Raw genomic sequence first — 26,913 nt, forward strand, 5'->3', positions numbered from 1 at the left:
TATTAGCAGGTTTAAATCACAGAGGAAATAAAGTAAATATCAAAAGAGAAAAGCTGACTGCTGCATTCCCAGTGGAAATGCCTTAAATTAAAAGAGAGATGCAACAGTGAGATCTTATAACACTAACCTTTTGAGATCATGTCTGCATTGCAAAACTATTCACAAAGGATAAGTAAACTCTCATCCTCCTGTCTCATCATGTGTACAGCATTCAGAATTAAAGGCTAGATATTGAGGCAATCCCTTCTCTGGCTGTTCTCATAGTCTGAACGGCAGGAATCTAATGCAGTCATTTATGAACATGAAGAGCTAGACTGGAAAGTGATTATGTTAGAATAGAAAAACATTCATGAGGACTTCCATTAGATATGTTATTAAATTATTAGATTAAATATATAAGGACATAGCTATAACATTAAATACCACATCCTATGAAGTCAAGTCACAGCATTTTCCTCTTAATGGAATCTTGAAAACGTGTCAATTATATCCCCATATCTTATTCATCCAATTGACACCTTGGCTGGCTGGTGATTTTATACTTTTCAGACAGAAAATGTAAACCTGGAAATATTCATACCCCATTTCTGATAATTTTTTTTTTTTTTTAAAAAAAAAGGTCTTGTCAGTTGTGCACTGATGAAAACAAGTACCACCTGTATATTTACTCCTGCATACAGTAGAGGCAGTGGGATGCACAACTGCAGAATGCCACAACCATGCTGTCCCATAAAAGTGCATCGAAGAAAGCAAAGAGAAAGAGCACTGAAAATAATTTTAATAATTTTTTTCATGAGAATTTGCCAATTTGTCAAAATCAAACCATTATTTAGAGAACTGAATGCTTTCAAAAGCAGATCTCCAGTGGAAGCTAAGAAAACCAGCCTCTCAAAAGGAAGTCTGCCTGGTTTTCTGTCAGCACATTTATCTACTTAGCTGGCAACTTGCTGAAGGCTAAAATGTAGAAACTAGCACAGTCTGAAACATGCAGGTGTTACATTTACCATCTCTTCACACAGTTTATCAAGCATAAGCCCAAATAACTTAATTCTCACAGTATTGCAATTAAAAATGCCCAAAGTATAATATTTCCAAAATGAAAGAAGTTCTTCAGATTTCTCACATTGTCCATCAGGCTAGATTTAAGTTGAGTTAGGCTACTGGAAACCCATTTCCAAAATTAAAATCGTCATACATTCTTACAGTTTCATTGGGTACAACAGCTAAACGTCAGTGGTAACATTGGGGGTGGCATCACTTGGCAAGTAACTGCTAATTAGGTAGCTGGGCCTTATGTACAGAGACATAATAATGGAAACTAGGTAATTACCAATATCCAGAATGAAGAGATCATATATTTTTCTGTAAGTTTACAATTCAATGTAACTTGGCATTTTGAGCTTCCATATTAGAAATTGTGTTACTCCTGGTCTAAAATGATGCTTACTATTATCTGCAAAGGTGGGTAAACTGTTCAATTTATTCAAAAGCAAGGATGACTGTCTCAAAGCAGGAATTGAAACAGTTCTCTAACTGCCAAGATCAGTACCAGAAATGTAAGATGTTGTCTCAAGATTTTCTGACAAACCACCAACAGATATGTATTTAACTTTACATCTAATGTTTGTTTGGTGACTGAGGCAAAAAAGGTGCAAAGTTCAACTGCCTTCTCTCTGTTCAGTGTATGAATGTTATGGTTCAACAATGAAAAGATCAGCATTTGGGAATTATCAGATAAGAAGTGAAAACTTGCCAGGTACTCCAGACATCAGTTGCTGTTACACAAAGCTGCAAAGTTTTATCTCATTCTGTGTTGCAGTCAAAGAGGTGGTTGCTTCTCCTGTTCACTAACTTTGCAGTGGCTCCAGGAATTAGTTAAATATACATTAAATTAAAGCCCTTTTTTTCCTGGCCATACATATTTAAAAGCAAAGAGTTTAGAGTTGCCCATTCATATATTCTATGTATATTGCAGAACCTGTTCTTGTAATGAAAATTACATGTACTATGTTTTCATGCACAAGCTTTTCCACTAGAAGAAAGGAATTTTGATCACAGTCTGTTGCAACAGGTGAAAAATAATTGAACGGTTTTTCAGGGATAGAATTTTAGTTTGCTAATAATAACATGTATCCTTCCTATTAAACACCAAATTCAACCAGCCCTAATCTAATGCTCCCTGGCATAACCGCAGGAAGAATGTACAGTAAGATCTCAAGGAATACTGCTATTTCCTTCTTAAACAGTGTAGAGACATGAAACCTAAAGCATTAGACATGGAACACATTCATCTAGGAAGCAAAAGTATTTGTATCTTAAAAATGGGAAGATATAAAAATAAAAAGCATAAGAAAGGAAACCTTTCCAAATAGCCTTTTGGGGACTGAAATGTAATAAATGCTTCTGGAAGTTGAGAAAAAAATAGTTCTCAAGGACATGTGGTAAACTATCATTTATCACTCTCTCTAAATGTGTGATACAGATGTACCGTTAATGATGCTCACATTTTACTCTCAATAGTGTATGAACTAAGGTCTGAAAGTAATATAGTAATTTGTAAAAACAGCATATGTTCTTGTGATATGCAGGAAGGAATATCCTCTCAAAACTGCATTTTTGCTTTATTGGATATAAGACTGTGAGAAAACCCCTAAAATCTGCCAGTTGTTGATAAGCATGGACAAATTTATGCACTCTTGTACAAACTAAATATTCTGTAATTTTCCAAATGTATGTTATTTTACTATTTACTCATTTTTTTAAAGCTCCAATTCCTGGATAGTTTATTCCAATAAGACATTTTGCAAAAATTTTCTACTGATAAACATGGTAATGGAAAAACCATCATTTTTAGTTATGTATGTGCAGTGGTTTTCAAACCCTAACTTGGATGTGGTACCCTGATCAGGATGCTATGTAAGATACTGGAAAAATTGCAATCGGGTAGATGGGATTTCTGCCTCAGTAAGCTTACATTCATTATGTGTGACTCAAATAATGTCTGCTTAAAAGTGTGGTTTTGTGTAATAAATACTAATACATATCTTCCTAATTTCCAGAATGATTTCTCACAAAAATTTTATAAACAACGAGAAATCATTACAACACAGATACATACTCACTGCATTTACAGATATCTAAGTAAAAGCCCAGAAGGCCTAAAGCAATTTCCTTATAACACAAAAGTTCTGATTGCTCATGACCTTCAACCAATAAATATCAGCATATTTAGTCTGTAGCATGTAAATAGCATATAACTACCTAGGATGGTTAGGGATCCACCAGGGATCCCTATTATCAGCATGGTGATCCAGCAGCAGCATTTATCCCTCTAGCATGAAAGCCCAACTGCTTTTGAAGTAGAATTTCCATCCTTGGAGATACCCAAAAACCATCTGGACATGGTCCTGGGCAAGCAGCTTTAGCTGGCCCTGCTTGAGAAAGGAGGTTGGACCAGATGACCTCCAGAGGTCCCTTCCAACCTCAACCATTCTATGATTTTGTGAAAATGGGAGCTGTAAGCCCATGTTGTTAAAGCACACTGAAATATGCAGCTACACAGACTATTATTACCAGAAATTAATATATCATGCTATGTGGTACTTCAAAATAAGCACTCAGGGCATGCTCTTCCCATTCATTAGCTGTGACTAGCGAGCCTGTCCCAACTACATATCTATGGTCTAACCTAGGATTCAGCAAACACATGGTGATATGCTTACCTTCAGATACATAAATAGTCCAGCACAGTCAACCAGCACTTGTATAGACTTGAAGACAAATATGCCCATTCATTTATATTAGATAAATGCCTTTACATATAGTTGCCTTTAGTAGAGCAATATGGTGGTTAGGATTTATGATTTACTAGGGTTTATTACTCTTGTGAGCGGTATCTGTATTTTGAACTCAGAACCTGTCATGTTAAAATAACACAAAACCAGTGAGAAGAAATCACATACCTACTCTGAGTCTTTTCAAAGTCAGCACATGATCTCTCAGCAGTGGAAATTATTAATAATTTACTTGCCATTCATAATTTAGTTGACAATTTTTGCCTTTTTTACTTACTAATGAAATGCCTATGAGTGGATCACAATTTTCTCATATTTATTATTCATTACAACTATTTGCTGAATAATTTCTGCAAACACTTCCTCTTTTGTAGCTCACTCCCATTGTGAATGTTTATTATTCAAAATTTAGTCTGTGAAACTAATTATCTAAGCCATATATTAGATTTAGTTCAGTGTTTCCCTGAACATTGTTCTTACAACCAGTATGTGTTTTCCAAATACCCTCTCCTCCAGTATAAACTTAAATTCTATTCTTCTGTGAACACTCCTTCTGTAAAGTTTATTTGCCAGGATGTTCATAAAAAGCAAACACCATGAAACAATTGAATTTTAAAATCTGTACAAATATTGGGGAACATTTTTTCTTCAGGACCAACTAAGTCTACCAATAAAAGATAGTACAATCTCAGTTATTGAGCTGTTACTCAAATGACCAAACATGAAGATCTCATTCTTCTCCTCATAATGAAAACAAGGAACATTTTCGCATCAAAAGTAGATCCCTTTTTGTTTGCACGTTTCTTGTACCTAGTTTTTCCAAGTATTCCAAGCATTACTTAAAGCAATATAGTAATGATCTAAGTGCTACATCATTGCAGGGCAACTCTAAAACTGCTAGGGTTTTACTGGGAAGGAGAAGAGTAAAAGGGAAATACACAAAATGAAAGTGCACACACCTCTCCTGTAGCCCCCCAAAATTCACATAACTGACCTCCAAGTGTTTGTAGAGATCCCCCTTCACATACCAAGAACTTAAAGCTTGTTTTGCTTTGTTTTTCTGGTTTTATTTGATTTCAGATTTTTGAGACTTGGCATACATTTGCTCATGTTTTCAGACTACTTTCAATAACCATTAGGACCCAAACAGTTTTTTGAGACTCTGATTTAACAGCTGGGACTTTAAGGAAAACACCAACTATTGTAAGATACATAATAAATCTGAGAGACCTGGCATTGTTGAAAGGCACTAGCATTGCAGAGCGCCTTTACAAATTTTAGAGAGATTAAATACTTGCCCGACTTCACACAGCTACTCAGTAACACATATCAAACTACTGCTCAACACGGTAGCATTAAGAATTAGAACTGAAATAAGATTTAAATGACACACAAATTCACAAAGGCCTTTCTGCAGAGGGATGAATTTTACACTAACTTACCCATCAATAGTTATTCATTTAATCTGAACTCGGAGGCATTAATACTATTAATACTAGCAACGATTTGATTCAACATTCAGTGATTGCTCGAATTAATAGTTCCACTGGATTCTAATTAAATCATTTAGAATTTGACTCTTTGGGAAACAGCTCTAGAAAATGGTACAACTGCAAAACAGTTTTTAAAATTCTGCTCCATTTCCACTAGTGGGTATTAAGACAACTCAGGCATATCTTTCTTTCAAAGAAGGATCTCACATTTTACTCATGGAATTGCTACTTACATTCTCTTACCAGTGTGCTTTGATCTTTGTGCTGATGCCGCTTTTGTTTACAAAATGGGTATGGTGCAATGGGAAGAGTGCTTTAGAATGGGAAAGCATTTGGAGCACAAGACTGATCCAGAGTAGTAGAATAATACAGTAATTAGGATGTATTTTAATCAGAAAAAATATCAGGAGGGAAGGGTTGGATTTTTTTTCTTGACTTGTCAAAAACTTTTTTTAGATCTTTTTATATTCTTTTTAGAAATTTTACATATTCTTTAGCTATTATCTCTCCAATTTATTGCCCCCAATAATATGAATAATTATTCTAGGATCATCACTCCTCACCAGTCTCCTAAAGGTTAATGCCTTTTTCCAGCTGGAAATCTTTTCACTGTTACATTGCCGATTATCTCTTCAGAGGTATACTGCATGTAGACAATTGCGGGTCTTTCTCCTTCCAGGTTAGGAGCTGAGATTTTCCCTTTATTATGAAGTGTCTTGGTGTGAATGAATCCACAGACAATACCACATACAGCACTCCCTATAGGGAAGTGTAATACATTTCAGGTCTTAGGACCAGCCACAGTTAAACTATATGCTACCAGCTACATTATAAACCATTCCAGGCATTAGTTGCTGCATTTTCTGAAAATTCAAAATTTCTACAGCTCCATCAAGGAAGCTTGCTTGTCTAACATGAGTGTGTTTACCTCAGCTTTAATATTAGCTCCCAAGTCATAGCAAGGTACCACAGCTAGAACTGGCCACAGCAAATGAGCTCTAGATTCTACCGCCATCGGTTTTAGTGTTCGTACCATATTTTTTAAGACACTGAATGCTAATGAATTCTGTAAGAAATTTCTGAAATGCTTTGAAGAGGCACATCACTGTTTCATTATTTAAGCAAGAAAAAGGTTTAGTGAGTTCCTGTGTAAGGCCAAGAAATTTTTTCTTAAAGTACTCTAGTGTGGTTACCCTTTAAAGTAAAAGAAAAAAAAACAAAACCAGACTTTTAGGGTAAATATAGTTGTTCGGTCACAAGATGTCAAAATTTGCATCTCCTTCCCAAATAAATTATACACTATGTGTACCTGATGGCCTACTACCCCAGATTTCTTCAGGTGCATTTGCTGGCCACTTCATGTCATCAGGCACTGGAGATAAAAGCATACTAAAAACTAAATACATACTCTGGGATTCTTCCCTTTGTTTCCATTTATGGTTCCCTTTAGAAATATAGGATTTAGTGTGAAAACTGACACTAATATCTTCAAAATAAATTCTAGAGGTCCTATGAATTGAACCTCCTTGAGGTGCATTTTTCTTTGTGTTGCCAGGATAGGTTCATCAAGACAATCTAAATCTGTCAGTAGTCCTTCAAAAACCGTTTAACAAGCCTGCAATAACACTGCCATAGAGACGTAGATAAGTGACACTGATTATAGAAAGAAAATTCTACTGAGCTTACTTCTAATTGCTGGTGAAGAATACACACAGAATGCATGTGCATGCTTCACTGGAAGAAAGAAGAATTATATTTTATTTATTAAGAATCTCAAAGACAATTTGGGATTTTAATCTTATCAGAGTTATTTTTCCTTGGGTTATCAAAATACAGAATAATTTTGGAACCGGTTATATGTTTTCAATTTTGCAGTCTTCTTTCCTCAACATTAAAACAAGCTTCCATGAACTTAACAAAATTTAATAATATCTAGCTAGCTGACATTGCTGCAGGTCTGTAATTGCATGTCACCTTGCAACAGTACATTGTCTAAATGATTTCTTTTTCCTTTCGGCAATCTACTGAATAATTCCAAACACTGCTGATGAAGGATTACTTCTACACAAATATTTCTTATTAAAATATCATACAGAAAATAAAATATCTTATTCAGATGTAGACAACATTTGCTGAAAGACATTTAATATTAATTTAGAACCCTCTTTCTGACAGCTGCTCAGCAGGACAAAATCTTCATTTGATTAGACTCTTGAGGCACTCTCATGAAGGTTGTTACTGAGAAAGTCATTAGAGTTCTTCCTCTTTTTCACCTTCAGTTATGGGTATATCTAAATGTGCAAGTAGGTTTCCTTTTAATTTTTTTTTTAATTTACATATATATTTATTGAGAGTGTGGTTATATTCATGTAAAAGCTAACTAAGGATGAATACAAAACAAAAAGGCAAAGTTTTACAAAACTAAGGAGTTGCATAAAATTGAAAAATAGTAGAAATTTTGAATGATGGACTGAAAGACAAAGTTAGTAAAATAGTTGCTTGAGGGTGCAGTTTGATATGATTTTCTGATTTATTTTCTATAGCACTGTCTCCATTTAGCTGTAATAAACCACAAATTATAATTCTGCCGTTTAAAGAACAAGGGAAAACTGTTAATTCTGCCTAACAGTTGAGGTTTCTCCAGTCATTGCTTCCTACTGATATTTAATGTTTAGAACATTCTTTGTATTTATGTCATGTGCTCCCTTCCCCCATTAACCTAGAGGTGAATAAATCAGGCCTAGAAGATGGGAAAGGCCACATGAGGTAAAAATGAACAAAACAAATTACCTGCTGAGATTCCCCAAAATAATTGATTTTTTTTTTCTAAAAAAAAAGGTAACTCTGAAGTGTTTCCATCCATCCACTGTGCCCACCTATTAATAATGAAATGTCAGGTTCTAAGGAGATATGGCTCAATTTATCCAGAGTACTGAATGAACAATCTGTTCATGACCATGGTCATGCCTCCCTGTGGTATTGTGGTTCATAATGAAGCAAGTGTAGGATGCAGCCTTATATTCCTGACTCTTATGGGGCACTTTCAAAGATGAATTAGATGTACATTATGGAGATTTCTAAAAAAACAAAGCATGTACAAACTAGTTTGCTCGCTTCTATCTCCTAGATAAGATTTCTCTTCAGTTTGATCACAGCTGACCACATCTCCATATGGTCTCAATGACAGTGTATAAAAAATTCTTCATTCTGTTCTTCACACTCATTCTTCTGGAGCTTAGTTTAGGTTAATGTAATATCTTGGGTATATGGTTTTATGTCCCTAAATTTACATGTCCTTAATCTAATACACTGTTCAGCTGGAAAAAAAAAAAAAAAAAACCAGCAGCATACTGCCTGTGAATTTATTCAATGCCTGATCTCCATCTTCTTCCATTCTATACATAAAAGTTGAGCAAGATAGCTCAGTTTTTCTGCCATAAACACAGATTCCATCTAAGTGGATTTGGATAAGACAAAGTGTTAATCCTTACCTGACCTGACAGCATTTATCACTAACCACACAGGTAGACAGGATTTAGGATGTTAATTAGGTGTCATACTGCAATGCTTTAACTCATAATTCCACAATCAATGGACTTCAGTGAAAAGTAGGCTTAAGAAGTTCCTTACTTTCCATTCTAGCACCATTACTTCTTGTAAAATTCTGCTGTAAATGCCACGAACTGATATGGGTTAAAAATAACTCTCCAGGAAAGACTTTTCCCAAGTTCGTATGCCTATGCCATAATAATATATACTTCAACCAATACAGTTGAGAGACCTATCTTTCACCACATGAGGGCAAGACCACATGGTTAGGGGTGGTTAAACTAGCCACAGCACCCAAGCCACCTTTGTCCTGACTTTCAGCCCCCAGAGCAGGCTTGTCTACCTTGCAAGAGAAGCTCTTGGCTCTGTATTTCCAAATTTTCAAAAGTGGGCTTCTCTCATTAATTTTTTTTTTTTTCCACAACAGATCTATTTACAATCTCCACCCTCTTCCCAGCAATCTCTGTAGGTTGTTATCTCTGAAAACAACTTCTAATATAATGACATTAAAGAAGATGTGCATTTGAAAATCTGGCCTTAAAAGAATAGCATAAAAAGGTCAATTTACTCAGGAATCCCCAGCTTCTACTATCAAACCACTTTTTCAGAAAAGATGTGTTGAAGATATTGCCAGAGAAGAATTCTGAAATGTGTCATTAGGTCAATCCAGTGTATCTCACTGTGAACCTGAAATACTGATATAATTTTAAAATAAACAATGGCATGGGCTGCATCATGTAGATCCCAAGCATGTGCATTTTGCAAGTGACAGGAGTAAAAATGCCAATGGGGGTTTTAAGCTAAGCTCAAGAACAAAGATTGTGAGAGAGATTTAAATATTACTTAAATAAGATGACTTCTTTTATGGGCACAAAAGGGAAATTGAAACATAATTTAACATATGTCTTGCTAACTCCTACTTATCTGTGAAATATTAAGCATCAGCATTTTTTTAAATTTAAAAAGAAAATCTTGTCACTGCAGTGCGCAGAAAAGATGACATTCAGAGGATGAGACAGCTGTGTAGAGAATGACCTTGATGTTTGTAAACCCACTTTCCTTTGTTACAGAAATTGAAAGGAGGCCCAGGTCTTATGCTAAAGAAAGTAGAGTGGAGAACTGAATTTTCTTCTTAGTTCTGCCACCGATTCCTGCGTGATCCCAGGCAAATTGCTTCAGTCAAAACTTTCACAAGCAGCTGCTGTGTATTCTGAGCACTCAGTCTGACACACAAAGGATTAGGCTTGCAGAAGTTTTAAGAATTCATAGCTACAAGTGAAATAAATTGACTTGCTAGTTTTAAAAACTCCAGCTGTGGACCAATATTAAAAAATATGTACTTTGAGAAATAAGGTAACAATCATTTCACATTAGACACCCAAACTGGTCTGTGCTTTGAGAGTATATTAGTGTGCCATAGTACCACGTTGTAAAATGGAGATAATAATAACCACTCATTTCACAAGAGTATTATAAAATGGAAACACTAACGTTTGTGAACTCTGAGATATTGTAGTTTCAATGGAGCCCATCACTCTTATGAGGAAATCAATAGTGTTGTATTCAAAGAAAGATTTGAATGTTGCAGCAGGCAAGGGGGCTGCAAACGGAATGAAGCACATTTTAAAATGACGTATTGGAATACTGCCCGTTACGAGTACTATCCATCTTGTGACCTGAATGAGGCAGGCAGGCAATGAGTTGGAGAATAGTGTGCTCTCACGTAATTAAAGGCTGTATCATAATGCGAACCCACATTTCAGCCCAAATACTTTAGAAGTTTGGCTAAGATCCTAGCAACTGAATGCAAACTGTTATAATGAGAAGTTCTGGGAAGCTTAAATATAGTCCTGTTTCTTGTGTCACATCTGACATACACTTATTAGCAAAGTCCTCATGAAACTAATGAAACACTTGGCAAACTAACACAAGAACAATTTGGAATAGCATTCCAATGCTGGAAGATCAAATCTTTCAAAAGGTTTTGTTTTAAGAACTTTAAGACAGAAATTCTCTTTGGAAGGAGTGAGTTTCTTAGCTATTTTTATGCAAGACAAGAATTAGGAATGCAACAAAATCTTATTTGGACAGGATCTGTTCATGGATTGAGTCTAGTTATAATCACTCAGATTATGATCTCAAGAGTTAGTACCATTTAATTAGTATTTAAGTACATGTGCTGTAGCTACATTTAATTCTAATCCCAGATTCCTATCTATTATCTGACTGATGATTGCTACTATTTGAGATTCAAACAGCTTCCAAAAAATAGGAAGTGAAAAACCTAATATGAATAACAAACAGCAATACAGCATCCTGTTACACAAAACAATAAATCCTAGATCACATACAAAAAAAAAAAAGAATCACCAAATCATTATCGAAGTATTAAAGCAAAAGAAGGCCCTAAACTAAGGTTTTCTCTTCTTTCTCCAGTGGTGTTTTGTGTTTTCTCTTTGTTTAGATTCCGATCTTACATTTCAGTCATATAGATTACAAACTTGTGTGGTGGTGCCCTAATTAGGTGGAGACCCTAATATCACAAATAAATCAAAAGAATCAGAACCTTTGGATATATATCCTAAGGATAAACCTGAGCACTGCATCCATACTGATGCTGTACGCTATATACTGCTATACACTATACTGTACGTTGTCAGGCTTTGTGATACTACGGTGTTATTGCCTCCATTTGTAAAATTGAAGAATACCATGGATGCAACTGGTATTAAAGACAGGGACAGTGATGTTTGCAATTAAAAAGCAATACTGCAGTTGAGTTATTCCTACCTCCAACTTAACAAACATATATTTTTCCAGATTTCAAAAATCTCTCCCCAGTTCCTCCAAATAGTTTGTTTTGTCCACACAGGGACCAGTAAAAGAAGAAAAAAAAAAAAAAAAGAAGTATGCATAATGCATAGTAAAGCCTGCTCGATTTCTTCTCATTTAAAATTCTGCTTTAAGCTAAATTTCCTTTAAAATATAGTTTGTTAACTGAAATAATAACTTGAACCACATTGTAGTAAAGATAACTAAAAAGAAAGGCTAATATTCCCAGAGATACGCCGATATAATATGTAGTGCTCCTGCACCCCACAGGAATATCACAGAAATATCTTCAAAAGCAACATCCTTAGCTGTCCCACTGCCCCAAGAGACTCTCCCCATCTATGCCACTGCAGTGTTCAGTATGTATATTAAAATTTACCAGCTAGCCGCTAACAAACTGACACTGAGTTGTTCTCATTCTCTTAGCAGGGAAAGTAATTTTGGTCTCTCTCCTCTATTCATGCTGATGATTTTCACAAAGTGTGCAGGGCGTCTTTAGGAAATATATCATTCTTTCAAGTTTGGCTGAATTTACTAGCCAAAAACTATGGTTAAATATTTTTTAAGCATGCAATTAAAAGTTAAAAAGAGATAGGTGACATGATTGGGTAAGACTCATTTCTTTGAAAGGGTATATAAAAAATGAAGGCTGAATTCTGCTGTTGTGCATAATCATTGTGAAGGAATTTGAGGAAAAAACTATGGGATCAGTTCTGTAAGCAACAAAATTGTAGAGTGACACAGAGGTACAGGTTGCCAAATGGGAAGGAACAGTTTGGTAGGGAAGGATGTTATATTAACTTATTAAAGTGTATTATAAACAATCATAATGCACAGAAATAAACACATTGGCAAGGGTCCTTCTGTTGACCAGCACTTCCTAGTTCTAAAAGCATCAGCTGCTAAACCTGGTGTAGTTTCAAAAGCGAGTGTAAAAAGGTAAGTGACAAATGCACATGAGTATGAAAGCCTTATACTGAAATCATAGAATCATAGAATCATGTAGGTTGGAAAAGACCTTCAAGATCATCGGTCCAACCATCATCCATGCCCATTAAACCATGTTCTGGAGTAAAATATATGTGAAATTATATGTTCCAGACAGGTTTCAGCTTTTTAATGGGACTAAGGTTACTGCTGCATATATGGAACAATGTGAAAAGGATTTATAGGGACAGGTGGGAAGATTAAACAAAGGTGGAAAATTAGTTCAGCTTATGGACTTAAACAGCCAAAAGCTAACCTCTTCACATGCAACTCTAGCACTAAAATCACAGCACAGCTCAGTAATACAAAAATCTTGACTTAGCCTATGTACACAAAGGCCTTTTATTTTCATGTATCTAAATAACTCCCTTTGCTGACAGGATTATGCTCCTGTGTATTAGAAGTGAATACGAGATTAGACTGAGCTGTTCTTTACATAGGACATTTTCCTATTCAGGACTTCTGAGTCAGAATTTTGGGTTTTAATTTAGTTATCCATTGACTATTTTATTAATTTACAACCAGAAAATCAGTGAGCACTGCAGTTCAATTAAAAGCCCTGCGTCATTTCATTGGTTCTGTGAACAGATCATAACTACAAGATATATCAGTGATATTGTTGTAAGACAAAATTCCATAGGATTTTCCCTAATATTCCAGAAAAGGAAATTATGAAGGATGAATACGCAAGAAGTGATCTAGTGCCCCTAAAGATCTGATTGTCACCACTTAAGGAGATGCTGATTTACCTTGCTCATGGGGATTTGTTTGTTGGCTTTTTCTCCATCCTCTCATATGACACCATCTATTTTTAATATTGGTGCATTTACATTTTAAAATAACCCAGAGACCCAGCTTTACTTGTATATCTTGCTAAATGTGAACAAAATTCAAACTGAAATGCATCAACTATTTCTGCTGACACCCAAGGTATCTATCTATTCCTTTCCCTGACTTCTCCATAACTCTTTACTTGAATTTATAAATCATGTAGTTTGTTTCGTGTAACAGACTGTATTGTCACCATAATTTGGGATTCTGTTAAAAATCTCACAATATTTTATGAGGTATTTTTCTTAGGTTTTCAGGTCCTTCAATCAAAAGTGTTTACAAGGAAGTCTTAATTTCTTTTTGTTGTCAATTAAGACTGCACTTTTAGGTGTTACAGGGCTTAAAGATTATTTTTTTAAAGCCTCAAATACCTAAAATTACAAAAAAACCCTGCATGAATAAACAACATTAACAGGGAGCATCAGAGATTGACAGACCACTTGACAACAGTAACCTGAGATAAGTGTTAAGTCTAGCCTCATATTGAAGTTGTCATCAAAGTCTCTGCTCAACTTCCCATTTTGTTTAATAGATGAATGATCTAGTTAAGATGATCCTAAGTCAAGAACTGGAGAAATCATGGAATGCAAGAGCTTGAGAAATGTAAGTATTGCCAGTAAGGAAGCTAAGTAAACAAAACCCAGAGGGGGATTATACTGAAAGTGGGAGATCTAGGAATAAGAGCAGGAATCAAAGGCTAAAGAGCAGGGCTGATGAGCAAGCCACAAGACGAGGATGAGGTACAGTAATATGCAGCATGAGTAAAAACAAAAGCAACCTGCTGAGTGTCCTAGAGCAATTAGTGCAATTCACTCCCATGCCAGATGGTTAGGCAGCTATGGGTCAGGCTAAGAGACCAGTCTTCAATCCTGGTAGACCAGTTACAGCCAGGTGGCTGGCTACAGTTGAGTCTTGAAAAAAAGACAACAGAGATTTCTAGCTGAATTTTATAAACATAGAACAATTTCCATGCACAGGTATAACACAAACACTTAAAATATGTTAGATACTGCTACAGACAGTATGTCATAAGTGGCCTGATTAGACCACTGAGAGCTTTGAGTTGCCAATAATCTCAGCCCATTGCTGCTTTCTGTTTTTCAGCCTTGCCTTCATTTCAGAGACAGATTTTAATGAGATCCACAACTTTCTCCCTATAGGTAGATATATAGCTGGAAATAAGCAGTACTTTATATGTGTGAAAGCAAATGTACAGGGCTGTAGACAGTTTTTTTATATGCCACAGTAGAAAAAGTATCTGCAATGCCTCTGTGAACCCATCAGTACAGAGACAGACATAGTGAAAAGAGTAATGGTGTATTACGGTTCATGTGCGGCTGAAAACTTGTGTCAATTGCCAGAAAAGGGGAAGAGGGACATGGGAATACAGACAGGCAATAGACATAAAGAGACAGAAGTTTAATAGCAAGTATACCAGAAGAAAGGGTATGAAATACATTTGATACAGGTGAAAGATGTCAGTTTATTGCTTTTTATTTATAGACCTGCACAGATGCGTATAGTGCTTTGTCGTACCAAAATTAAATTGATGCAGATAGCTCAGGAGTAGAGATGTGAAATCAGAACTGGTATGAAGAGGATATTAGAATGAACTAAATTATCGGGGAACAGGAACCACTTTATCCTCTGGTCATTGCAATAAATACGCAATGAATTATTCTGAAGAAATAGTAACTATCTTGCTAATGAGGCCTAGGGTGTCTTCATAGAATGTAGGGTGCTCAGACAGGAACTAGTGATAAGCAGGTAAGCCTTTGGTAAAAAAAAGGTGTAAGACTACAAAATACATAATAGCAAAAGCACCACGCACAGACATATCCAAAAAAGAGGTCTGATATCCTAAGCAGAAATTATTTCCTGAATAATTCCTCAATAACCCCTCAAAGACCAACCTTTTCTACAAACTACAGAAAAGATACAACACAAACAGAACTGCTTGTGAAGTCCAGAAGAAGCACCAGTTAATTTCTGCCCCCAAAATACACAATAAAGGTATTAGAGTCCATAAATATAGTCTCAGAATACATCTTTCATATTTGTACACACTTAATTGTTCTGGTTGATGCAAGACTTTCTTATTTACTTCATTAATACCTGAATTCTAGAAGGGAAGTGAATGGGAGGATTCAAAGATTCAAGAGCAATTGAAGGGACTGATTGAGAGCTAAATCTAGAATAATGCTTAGCTAGCACCAGTTTCTTACATTCAGACCCAAAAATGCAAGTGCATTGTAATAGTTATTATTACCCACCAGCAAGGGCCATTTGGGGTGCCACCACCTATGATCTTCTTTGGAGGAAGTGAATTCTGTGAAGGTTGAAGCAACAGAAGGAATCTGATTAGTTTTCTGTAAAGTTAATTATAGCACCATTACTTGTTTACTTTGTTTTTCTGTAAAAAGAGCAAAAGGTTTGTATAAGGGTAATGGATACATGTATTTTATGTCTAAACTCCCATTCATATGAGATAAGTCACTGTAGCAATGCTTTGAAGTTAACGAACTCTCTCAGTTCATTACAGATAAAAATACTGTGTTTCTACCTTTAATATGAAATGAATGAACTATCAGTCATGTAAACTTCTGAGTTTAATTTCTGGTACTGCGGAAGCAGCAACAGTGATTTGTTTTCATATATTTGAGATGTATAAAGATAGACAGCAAACACTAACTCTTCAAAAACTCCCCAAACTGTTTTTAATTACTTTTCTAAATTTTTTAAAATGGAGACTTAAGAACTTTCTTTTTTGTGACACATAGCAGTACTTATTTTTATTTCCAGCACTATGAAACAGTAATGGTTTATTACTTAGTACTTGATAAGAGGATGAGTGTTATTTACAATGCTAAATGATTTTGAATTTTGAAAATTTTTGATTCAGTTTCACAAAGCAGCAAAATGTTGTTTTAGATTGGATGCATGAGAGAATGAGAACTTGCTGGAAAACAGACAACTTGAGCATATTTCTAATAGGAACTGTTTCAGCTGAGAGAAAGAATAAAAAGCATTTTCCTAAAGGACGAGGCATTATTTTTACCTTTCTTCTTATGTTTAAGTGCTTTCTTTTTTTCTTTTAATGAAAGTGCTATGGCAGAGTATTCATGTTTTGGTTAAACACAGAGCAAGCAGCAAGCTAAATTATATACTAGATACAAATCTCATGCAATAATGATGAAATAAGTAAAATGACTGTAACCAAAGCAGATGCTTTATGAAGTAAAGTCTCCTCTAAATTCAGTATGTGTAAGCAATATAGAGAAAATGGAAATGCATTAAAAAAAGATGAAATTCTAGACTGGACTGGCCGGAAGTTTTAATGAGACTGTAAAATATTATGATAAGCCTGTGTTTAAAATATACTCGGCCTTTGTCACTGCAGTATAAAGCAGATAAAAACTTAGCAAGATGTCAGGGAACATAATTAGAAGTCAAACTGGCGTGGAATTATGGTGCTTAACAAACACAAGGAGCCAGTTCTGAGCACCTGGCCTGTGATGAGAAGTGCTGCTGACTTCAGCGCTAAGAAAAAATAACTCAAATAATTGTAGGCTGCAGTACTGGACCTTGGTCATTATTTAATCTAAACACAGTAGAGCTTCAGTTTTGTCAGGGTAGCACGAACTTTGCAATGAACAGCTATTTAACAATGAGGTCAAAATGCTGCTGCTGCTACTAACTAAAGAAGCAACCACTTAGTCTCAGGCAGCATACAGATGCCCTACTTACAATATATAGCAGTCATTACAAAAGAAATGGATAATTATAATTGAATTTATCATCTTTACATTGTCATATACACACAGACACACACAATACTCGTTATTAGATTAGTTTAGATTAGCTTCAGGTATTTTTTTTCCCCAACTCTGAGGCCATATTTTAATAGAGGCATTTCACAAAAGGTTTAAGGTTTATGACTGGGTAAATTCCATTCATCTTTGCAAGGATAAAATTTGCATAATAGAGCTGCAATTCAAGATCTTCCATGAATAAAATTTCTCCTGAAATATCTGACATTTCCAAATGGAAATACCATCAGAACAAATCAACTCTTAAGACTCAATTCTAGGTTTACAAAAGCAGCATAGGAAATAGGAATGACAAAACATTTTATTCTAAAAATTGAAAGTTTTGAGCATAGCCAAGGGTTTCTAGTTCTTCATCAACAATTCACCAGTATTTAGCTTAAAGTACAGCAAGCATGATAGTGGTCATAATTGTTTTCTGTTTGCTTAAAAATATTAGTAGTGAAGCTTACTGAACTACTCTGGCTTGATGGTATGGCAAAAGTCAAGCATTGGAATGCCTGTTTTCCCACACAAGGGCGTACAATGACATATGATCCTATACCTTTCCTTTCAGATCAAGTCAGAGGAATAAGGTAGCACAAATGCCTGTGAAAGACAGCTGGCATGAAAAAAGTCACCAGACATCACCCTCTGCAGTGATAAATTCTTTAGTGAGCTAGATGTCTGAGAGAAAAAAGAGTGCTAAGAAAATGAACATGCCTTCAACATAATCTTCATCATTTTAGTGAGTTTAGTTACACATCCCCCTCCTATTGCTAAGTAAGAGAATATATCATGATAGCCATTCTGCAGAACATTCATCATCACAAAATCAGGTTCCTTACACAAGCTTGCCTGCTTAACACCTTCTTATTTGTGCATGTACCCTGTATTTTGTATTTGTACCTGTCTGAGGAAGTTTTATATATAAAAATTTTAAAAGTATCCAAGGAAAACCAACATAATTATTATAGTGCTAAAATGGCTGTCAGGAGTCAGAAGAAAGTATTATCGTGCTTTGATTCCTGTTTCTATCACCTGAATTTATTAATACTCAACTGTTAGAGCTAAATATTCTAAAAAATGTCTCCAGACTCCCCATCCTATTTCTTCTTCAGTGTTCTAGAAATCATTTTGGATGCTGCCCCCACTTTCCCCTCTCCCCCTAAAAAGCTTGACATGGCATACTTTACTGAAAGTTTCCTGATTAATCACAGCAATTTTTCATGCAACTTTAGTTAAAAAAAAAAAAAAAAAAAAAAAAAAAAAAAGGCTTATTTACCAGTGTGGAAAGAACAGTTAAATATTAAGGGCAAATAAGGACCTTCGAGTATATTGAAAACATCCATTTTCTTTACAGAAGATGAGATTCGTGTTCATGTCTAAACATTTTACAGACATCTATACATAGTTTGTTACACATGCAGTAACATAAACTCTCTACTAGAAGAACTAAAGCCACATAAATACTGGTTTCAGGATCTATGGAAAAAAACAGTGTGGATACCTATGGCAGTTAGTGAGCAAGCACTCATACCCACAGTGCTCAGACCTAGCAGGAATAGATTTGCCATGTTCTTACTGCACAGACATATGGATCAAAACCCTCTGCATCTCATATAGCAATTTAAAACATGTAATCTTATTGATTTTACCACAATTTCTCCTGAAGGCATCTAGCTGGTTTGCTTGGGAAAAGAAGCCTACAAGTCAACAGGATATATGAGGTGTGGGAGATCATGCAATCAATCTGGAACAAAAGAAGACAGATCAACAGATTAACTGATAGGTGTTATCTTCAGAAAACCTTTCTCTTTCTTAGTCCTAATCCTTTTACACTTGCACTTTCTCTGTTTTCTTGCTATGTGCTCCTCTGGTTTTTTTGCTATCCTAAAAGCAGTTTTATTTCTTCAATCTTTAAGTTCCTTCATACCTTCATTCACTCTTTTATTCATCATATTCCTTGCTATATTTTTCCTGTTTGTCTGTTTATTTTTCTTTGTATGGTCCTAACCACCTCCTCTCAGTTTGTCCTTACATTTGCTCAAGCCCTTGCCAACTCATCTAAACTGGCTTTAGTCATGGCTTAAAAATGTTAAAACCTGCCTCAAGCCTTTATACTTCCTTCTTCCCCCTCACAAAGAAGATGTTGCAATTTCAATGTGAACAATCAGTGTCAGTAGAAAAAGTGCTTGCCCAGGGCCTTTTTTATTTTTTTTAAAGATTTTGGAATAAGTAACTAAGAATAGTAGGTGAGAATCCCCAAAGATACAAGCAGAAATGCTGTTAACCACTACCAGTTACACTGAGCTGTAAGTTTCATTTTTTAATCTACTACTTAACAGTGAAAAAGCAAAGCAGAGACCAGGGTTCTTACTAATCACAATTTGAGGTTTGAAATCAAGCAAAGACATACTCAGAACAATTCAGTAGCAGTGTTTTTGTGCAAGGACACACGTGAGGTGAAAAGAAAGCGTTATTTACAGACCATTCAATTCATCAGTGCTGGAAAGAAAAATAACAACATTTTTTTTGTACTACAATACCTAGTATTCTGTAATTACTTTCACCAGTAAAAGTTTTAGGGCTTTCTGACTGCTGGCTAACATGGTTCTGGTGGGGAGTATGGCTGAAACACACACAGTGCTCTCCCTGTAGCCAGACACACCTGGATTGAGGCACACAAAGTTGAGGTGGGGATTCTGAACATCCAGGCCCCCCAAACTCTTCCTGGCATATTCTTTTACCAGTTATACAGGTTATACTATTGTCTTCATAGTCCACTCTCTCATTTGTAGTAATCTACATTGTTGAAGTGAAACTAGACTGAAGTAACTAATTGAAGTTTTTCATTGCCTGAAATAATGAAACCTACAGCTTAAACTTAAGATTCTAATTTCATATACAGAATGGAATCTGCTGTTTGGTTGATCTTAGTAACTGAACTAATCTGTTAGACTAATTCATACATATTGCATATACATGGAGAACAGAATACACTTGTTTCAGCTTGCAGCTTAGATAGTGAAGCTCAACTCATTTGCAAATGATTGGCTGACAAAAATACAGAAAGAAACAATTCCTTGGTAAGAGTAATCTCCTATATGGGAATCTTGCTGGATACTCAACTCTGAACAGAGGCTCCAAAAGCAGCAAATATACTGGGCATGTATTCCTATTTGTTCTTGTATAGAAGATTGTGACCTTTCTTTTGACATGTATGCCCCACAGCTGTTTCACAGTCATCTTCTATTACCTTAATAAGCGAATATGTAGGGACTCTTTCCCCAAGCAGAACAGTCAACCAAAACCACAGGGAAGATAGCTCAAGGAAGCATTTAAACTAGTATACCATCTTTTGTAGTGGGTAGAAACAAGATGAAGCACTTGAGTTTTGACCACTTTGGAGAGATTTCCTCTTTGCTGCAACTTAAGAATAGCCTTAGCACTTGGGTAACAGTCTTCAGTGTGTAATAGCTGAGGACTACCAGCAGATTTTTAACAAAGAGCCCTCTTCTCTGCAGTGCACACATGTTCTTCCTCTCTCCACATCGGGGCAAGAAGCCCCAAATTTAGTGATCAGCAAGAGCCTTGTACAACATTGCTCTCTTTCCTAAAAGCACTCCTCTAGGGATTTAAAAGTGATCAAGCAATTTGAGAAAGGGCAATCTCGGTCTGGGCTGAATACAAATCAAATATACAAAGTTGCACATCACTTAGACTTACTGCTAGTAAGTATTGACAGCAGCATGGCCTTTTCTCTTTCCTTGGACCATCTTCTCTTCAAGTCTAACTTAGATAGATCAGAATAATTATAGTTGTCATGGTTTAACCCCAGCCAGCAACTAAGCACCACGCAGCTGCTCACTCCCTCCCTCCCATCCAGTGGGATGGGGGAGAAAATCGGGAAAAAAGAAGTAAAACTCGTGGGTTGATATAAGAACGGTTTAATAGAACAGAAAAGAAGAAACTAATAATGATAACACTAATAAAATGACAACAGCAATAATGAAAGGATTGGAATGTACAAATGATGCACAGGGCAATTGCTCACCACCCACCGACCAACACCCAGCCAGTCCCCGAGTGGCGATTCCCTGCCCCCACTTCCCAGTTCCTATATTAGATGGGACGTCCCATGGTATGGAATACCCTGTTGGCCAGTTTGGGTCAGGTGCCCTGGTTGTGTCCTGTGCCAACTTCTTGTGCCCCTCCAGCTTTCTCTCTGGCTGGGCATGAGAAGCTGAAAAATCCTTGACTTTAGACTAAACACTACTTAGCAATAACTGAAAACATCAGTGTTATCAACATTCTTCCCATACTGAACTCAAAACATAGCACTGTACCAGCTACTAGGAAGACAGTTAACTCTATCCCAGCTGAAACCAGGACAACACTGCTTTTTAATACTAGTATCAAGAGGTTCCCGACACTACATGCTGCCAGATTTCAATGGGCTGAAGGGTTATCTCTTAGGGCAGACTAATTAGGGGTGATTACTTTTAATAAGGATTTAAAAGAGCCTACTTTGTGTGTTGCAAGCTTGTTTGTTTTCAAAAGAATTGTAGTAGTAAATAGTAAATTCCAGTCTAATTTTCATTTCCACAGCAATTCTATGCTTTCAAAATGATTAAGTTATAATTCCTTTCCATCTTTAAACTACAAAATTTGATGGAGTTCCTCATTGTTTTTGACCCTGGTTAAGATTTTAAACTCTTTCAGATAGATGGCTTAAGAAAGCAGCATAGTTTATCTCCTACCTGCTTAAAGAAAACATTATTTCTTGTCTATTTTATTCCAAAGTCAGACTAGAAAAAGAACAATTAGTGGGGGAGGGGAAGAAGCTCAATGACTATGAAGATATCGAATTTTGTAAGAAGTCCCAGTGAAGAAAAAAAAATGGCAATTGTATTAATGGTTTCTGCAACTCAAAAAATTTATTTAAAAAAAAAAGTAATATATTTGCATCTGCATAAATAGACCCGTTCTGAAACCAAATTCAAATCGCTAATGTTTTCTAATTGAAGGAAACCCAACAATGATTTCTTTTCCACTTCAGTTATGAAACCAAGCCAAACCATCTTCCTTCCTATTTATCCCACCACACCCCTTCTGAACTATTTGCCTGATTCATAGGCTACATCCCAATCCAACAGAAGTTTGTTTAAAGGTGGGAGAAGATCATGAGTTTTGAACGGAACTTGTTTATGGCTGAAGACTGTGACCCAGCCTCTAGCACTCATGATAGCCAGTACTGCAATGCTTACCTTGAATGAGATAACATAGGGAAGGTAATCTACAATCAGCTAACAAAGTTAAAAAATTCAGATTTTGGCACACTGAGCTCTAAATTGCATTTAATAGATTGAGGTAAAAAGTCTAACCAATCTTTCTTCATATGAAGACAAAACACCTTATTTGATTTATGTTTTATTACAAAAGTAGTGAGCCTAACCACTAAAATGAATATTTTTAATTAGAAAATTACTTTGAAAAATTCAATAAAATTGTGAATTTTTAATTCAAACTATTCATAGGAAAATTTAAAAGGAACTGGGATAAAATCTGACAGAAAGCCAATTCCAAGATACTTGAGTTACAGACTTTTTCATACTTTTGCCTTTGCTGCACCAAAATATAGTGGCTATTCATGCAGTGCCTCTATGCAAGAAAACTTCCTGATATAAATTCAACAATAAGAGCACTTACATATTCTGACTTATATTGCTTCATTTCTCAAATATTTTAATACAAGGGTGATTTCTATTTGTATTCTATAATTTTGAAAATCCACTAACTGCAAGACATTCTAAAATAAATGTAAATTGTCTGGATGGGCACCATCCAGTTTCTAATGGACAGGTGTTCATATAAAAATTCAACAGTATCAGCAACAAACTGGCAGTTACTGGTGGGGTGAGGGGTGTTAAGAAATTATTTGGCTCACAGCTGAACTTCTGATTTAACCACAGCAATGATCAAATTAAGTCAAGGTCAAGTATGTGACAGAGCAGCTGTGCCATGCAGTAGATAAGGGTTGCTGGTATATATGTAGTAAATGTGTTTTGATTTTCTAATCCACCATTCATGTCTTGCAATTCAAGGATACTGCAGGAGAGAAAGTGCCCTCCTGCCCTCTCAACCTTTATTTTGGGCTCTCCAGGTTCAGCTCCTTCCCAGGCTGCTTGAAGCCTTCTTGGTGGAGCAGCCCCCTAGCACTCACTGCATCACTTCAGTAGCCCCCCTCTGGTCTACAAGGAAAGCTTTACAGCTGTCCAATATGGCAGGATAACCAATTAACCTTCCCCCCCACTGTACAGGAGATATATTTAAATCTCCCTAACAGAATGAAATCACTGGACTGGGGGTGAGGTTCTTGCCCGCAGAAAATTTTACTCCCAGATGTAGCCCATTAGAACTCTCATTAACCACTACAAATATATGCTTTCAACATGGAGTGGTTTTGGGCCCTGTAATGCTTTGGCTTCATAATCTATGATTTTCCTGTTTCAGTAAATGAACATATATTGATTTATGGCAGTTAATGCACAGGTACTGAAAACAGTGGCTGTAATTTTTTGGTACCCATCTGTCCTCCTCTTACTCCATCTGTTTCCTTCACTCATTGCACTGGAATCCTGCTTCACAAAATGGAATCCAAACTCTTTCGTGTAGCACAGTGTAAGTTACCTAGTTACCCAGCTGAAAGATATTTTCAAAATAAATCACTCTCCTTGTACTCTGTAGAAGGCAACAGACATTGATTTTGTTGTTAATATGTCTGAGCAATCCTTCTTTCAAGAAAATATACAACTGTCAGTAAATTTCCTCTAATTTCAGATTGTGCACTTCAAAATAATACCATAAAGGCTCCTCATTTTAATCAATTACCGATTATCCTTTGGGGACTTTCCACCAATTCCACTTGATGCTGCTTTTAAAGTGGTAAGTACCTACATAACTGTATGATATTATAAACTGGTTTAGATTTTTATAGCTAATACAACAGTATAAATGCACAATATTATATGATTTCATTGGATAGTATAGCTTTTATTAAACTGTGTTGACTGACTTTTTTTATTCTTTAACAGTTCTTTGGCCTGTTAACCATTAAAGATTTTGATTTGACTCTTGACGCTCAATGTGTTTAACAGGAAAACCTATGAAAGCCCCCCCCCCCTTTATAATCCAAGATGGAAGATACAATATAAAGGCTGAAATTAGATTTTTAGAAATTTTGCATAGTACAAAAGCCACTACTAAAAACATTTGTTCTATGGGATACTATAAACAAAGGATACTTCCATTATTATCTCATCTTTAAGGCAGTGTGGTAAGTGAGGTCATTCGAAGGTCAAGAAGGGGGGAGTTGCTGTTGCTCTATAAAAGGGCTCACACTTTAAATGTAAGGTTCTCAGTACTCATGGTGTCTTACTTTTCTATACTAACACAGTATCTAGAATACCTACATGCCCTAAATACTTTATTTTATGCATTTACTACTTCATTATTAACATCATATTAAAAGGGAATAGTTACATTTTATTTGCAGCTACAAGGGGCTTTTGACTGATACTGAATTTATACAGAATACAACATACAAGAATACCAGCATACAGTTCACAGGAACATGCATTTAAACACACAACTGTGAATAGGGTGATAGTAACTCTACTCACCATTTCTTTTTTTTTTTTAATCCCACATGTTATTTTACCAAAATTTCAGTAGCATAACTGCCTGTAAGAATTTTATTGAGTCAAAAGCAGTAAATTACCTAACCTCTTGAGACATAACAGGAGCGTTTATAATATAAGGGTATTTAAAAATATGTAGTGAGAACTTAAGTTGGAAATTACATGTTTTTCCAAGATGAAAAATGGAAACCAGTGCTGGTAATAACACTTTGTAAAATAGAACTTTCATGTTAGACATCCATTAGAGTGATGTAGGTGACTAAAAAAAAAAATGAGGATTACAATTCTTTTTATCTTTATGTGTACATTTAAATACATATAGCCAATTTTTCCTTTCTATGGCAGAGTTTGAAGTACTTACAAATGAAAGCAAAAAACAAATTGCTGGTATTAATCATACAGAAAAAAAAATTAAAGTCTATATACCTCCTCTGGTCTTTTAAAAAGCATTAATAACAAAGTATGTGCATAAAGTTAAAGCAAGAAAACACTGACATGTGAGAAAACATGCATCTTTTTGACATCTGCGAGCTACTTCTCTTGATCTGCTCTATAAATAGAAACTAATTATGGAGAGACTAAAAACAAGACAATGCCCTAGAAAATAAAAGAGACTGACTGTTTTAAATGTACTCAAAATAGTGTGAGTAAATCTGTATCATACAGATACACAACCATTAAACACACTTGAATTATAAATCTTTTTCAGTCTACTCTTCCTCCTTTTACAAGCAATGGTTAAACTTCCACTAACTTCATTCAAAGCAGAATCAGCCTTGATGCATTCTTTCTCTAGTAATATTTTCTGGCCTACAGAGTATCAATATTAACTGTGAATGTCAGAAGAACTGTACAGGCTCTAGTGAAAAAAAGTGTTCAGTCCTCTGAATGGCTGACCTCTGACTTTTAAGTGAAGGCAGAGATCAGCAGGTCAGCTGCTGTTCATATTGCTTTCTTACTCATAATCAAAAACCAGAGGCTTGGCGAGTGCTTAGTAAAATAATCCATTCCTTCCCAGAAATTTGATATAATTTTTTTTAAAAAAATAACTTTATTCTCCTGCTCTGATTATAAATATAACCTCAGAAACAAGTATGATCCAAGGCTAAATTCCAAACCCAAAAGCTGACACAATATGTGGGTCAGCAGTGAGGTTGAAATTCAGATTAATATGCTGACTCAATCTTGTCAAGGTGGGTGTTAGGGCTTCTCAGTTTGAAAGAGTACCTCAGCTGCTGTCTTTGGACAGTAATATTTCCCAGACTCACTGCAAAACTGCATATCAAGCTGTTTCTTAGACAAAATAGCAACCTGTTTACATATTGGCAAAAGGAGGCTGGCAAAGGACAAAACAGAAGGCACTTCAGCCACTCAGAGGGCACCATTAGAGGGACTGAAATAGAACCAAGTGGGGAAAGTTATCTTCCTTTGGAGCTGGGGGGAGGAGGTGGCTGGATGGAGCCTCAGACCTCAGCCAAGTTAAAAGTTGCATGCTGGATTTCACAAAATTAAATACAACCATGGCCTTTAGACATTTGCACTAAGAGAAGGCAGATTAAGATGCCAGAAATGATTATCCTTCACAGGCAGAGTCAGTCAGGAATCCTGTCTGTATGATTGCAGATACTTGCAAACAATGATTCACCAGGATACAGCACTGAGCTACAATTCACATAGTTCTAGCGCCATGCAACAGCCCAGCAGTCAAAAAATTTGTCCCATTAGAACAGTGTACAAACTGGCAATCTGCTATGCCTCTTTACAAAATCATCATGGGAGGAAATATCTTTAGGTTTGCCTTAACCTACCATCTGTCTACACAAAAAGTCAAAATACATTAATTTACATACAACATTTTGCCAGCCTGTAGCAGCCGTTAAGCATTATTCCTTTCCCTCACCCTTCACCTTAAAAGGGA

At 35.8% G+C, this 26,913-nt stretch overlaps 1 protein-coding gene across 8 annotated transcripts in view; it reads left to right on the forward strand.

Moving 5' to 3' along the window:
- Positions 1-26,913, forward strand: part of B3GALT1 (beta-1,3-galactosyltransferase 1) — a 220,456-nt gene that overhangs the window by 132,758 nt on the left and 60,785 nt on the right. For 6 of the 8 annotated variants that reach the window (XM_069781300.1, XM_069781299.1, XM_069781304.1 and 3 more), the window contains one exon: positions 24,136-24,240. The exons of the other annotated variants lie outside the window; for them this stretch is intronic. The gene's annotated coding sequence lies outside the window, so the exon portion shown is untranslated. The remainder of the gene's footprint in view (positions 1-24,135; positions 24,241-26,913) is intronic. 8 annotated transcript variants of the gene reach the window in all.

This window comes from Haliaeetus albicilla, chromosome 4, assembly GCF_947461875.1.
Source record: "Haliaeetus albicilla chromosome 4, bHalAlb1.1, whole genome shotgun sequence".
NCBI classification, from domain to species: Eukaryota; Metazoa; Chordata; class Aves; order Accipitriformes; family Accipitridae; genus Haliaeetus; species Haliaeetus albicilla.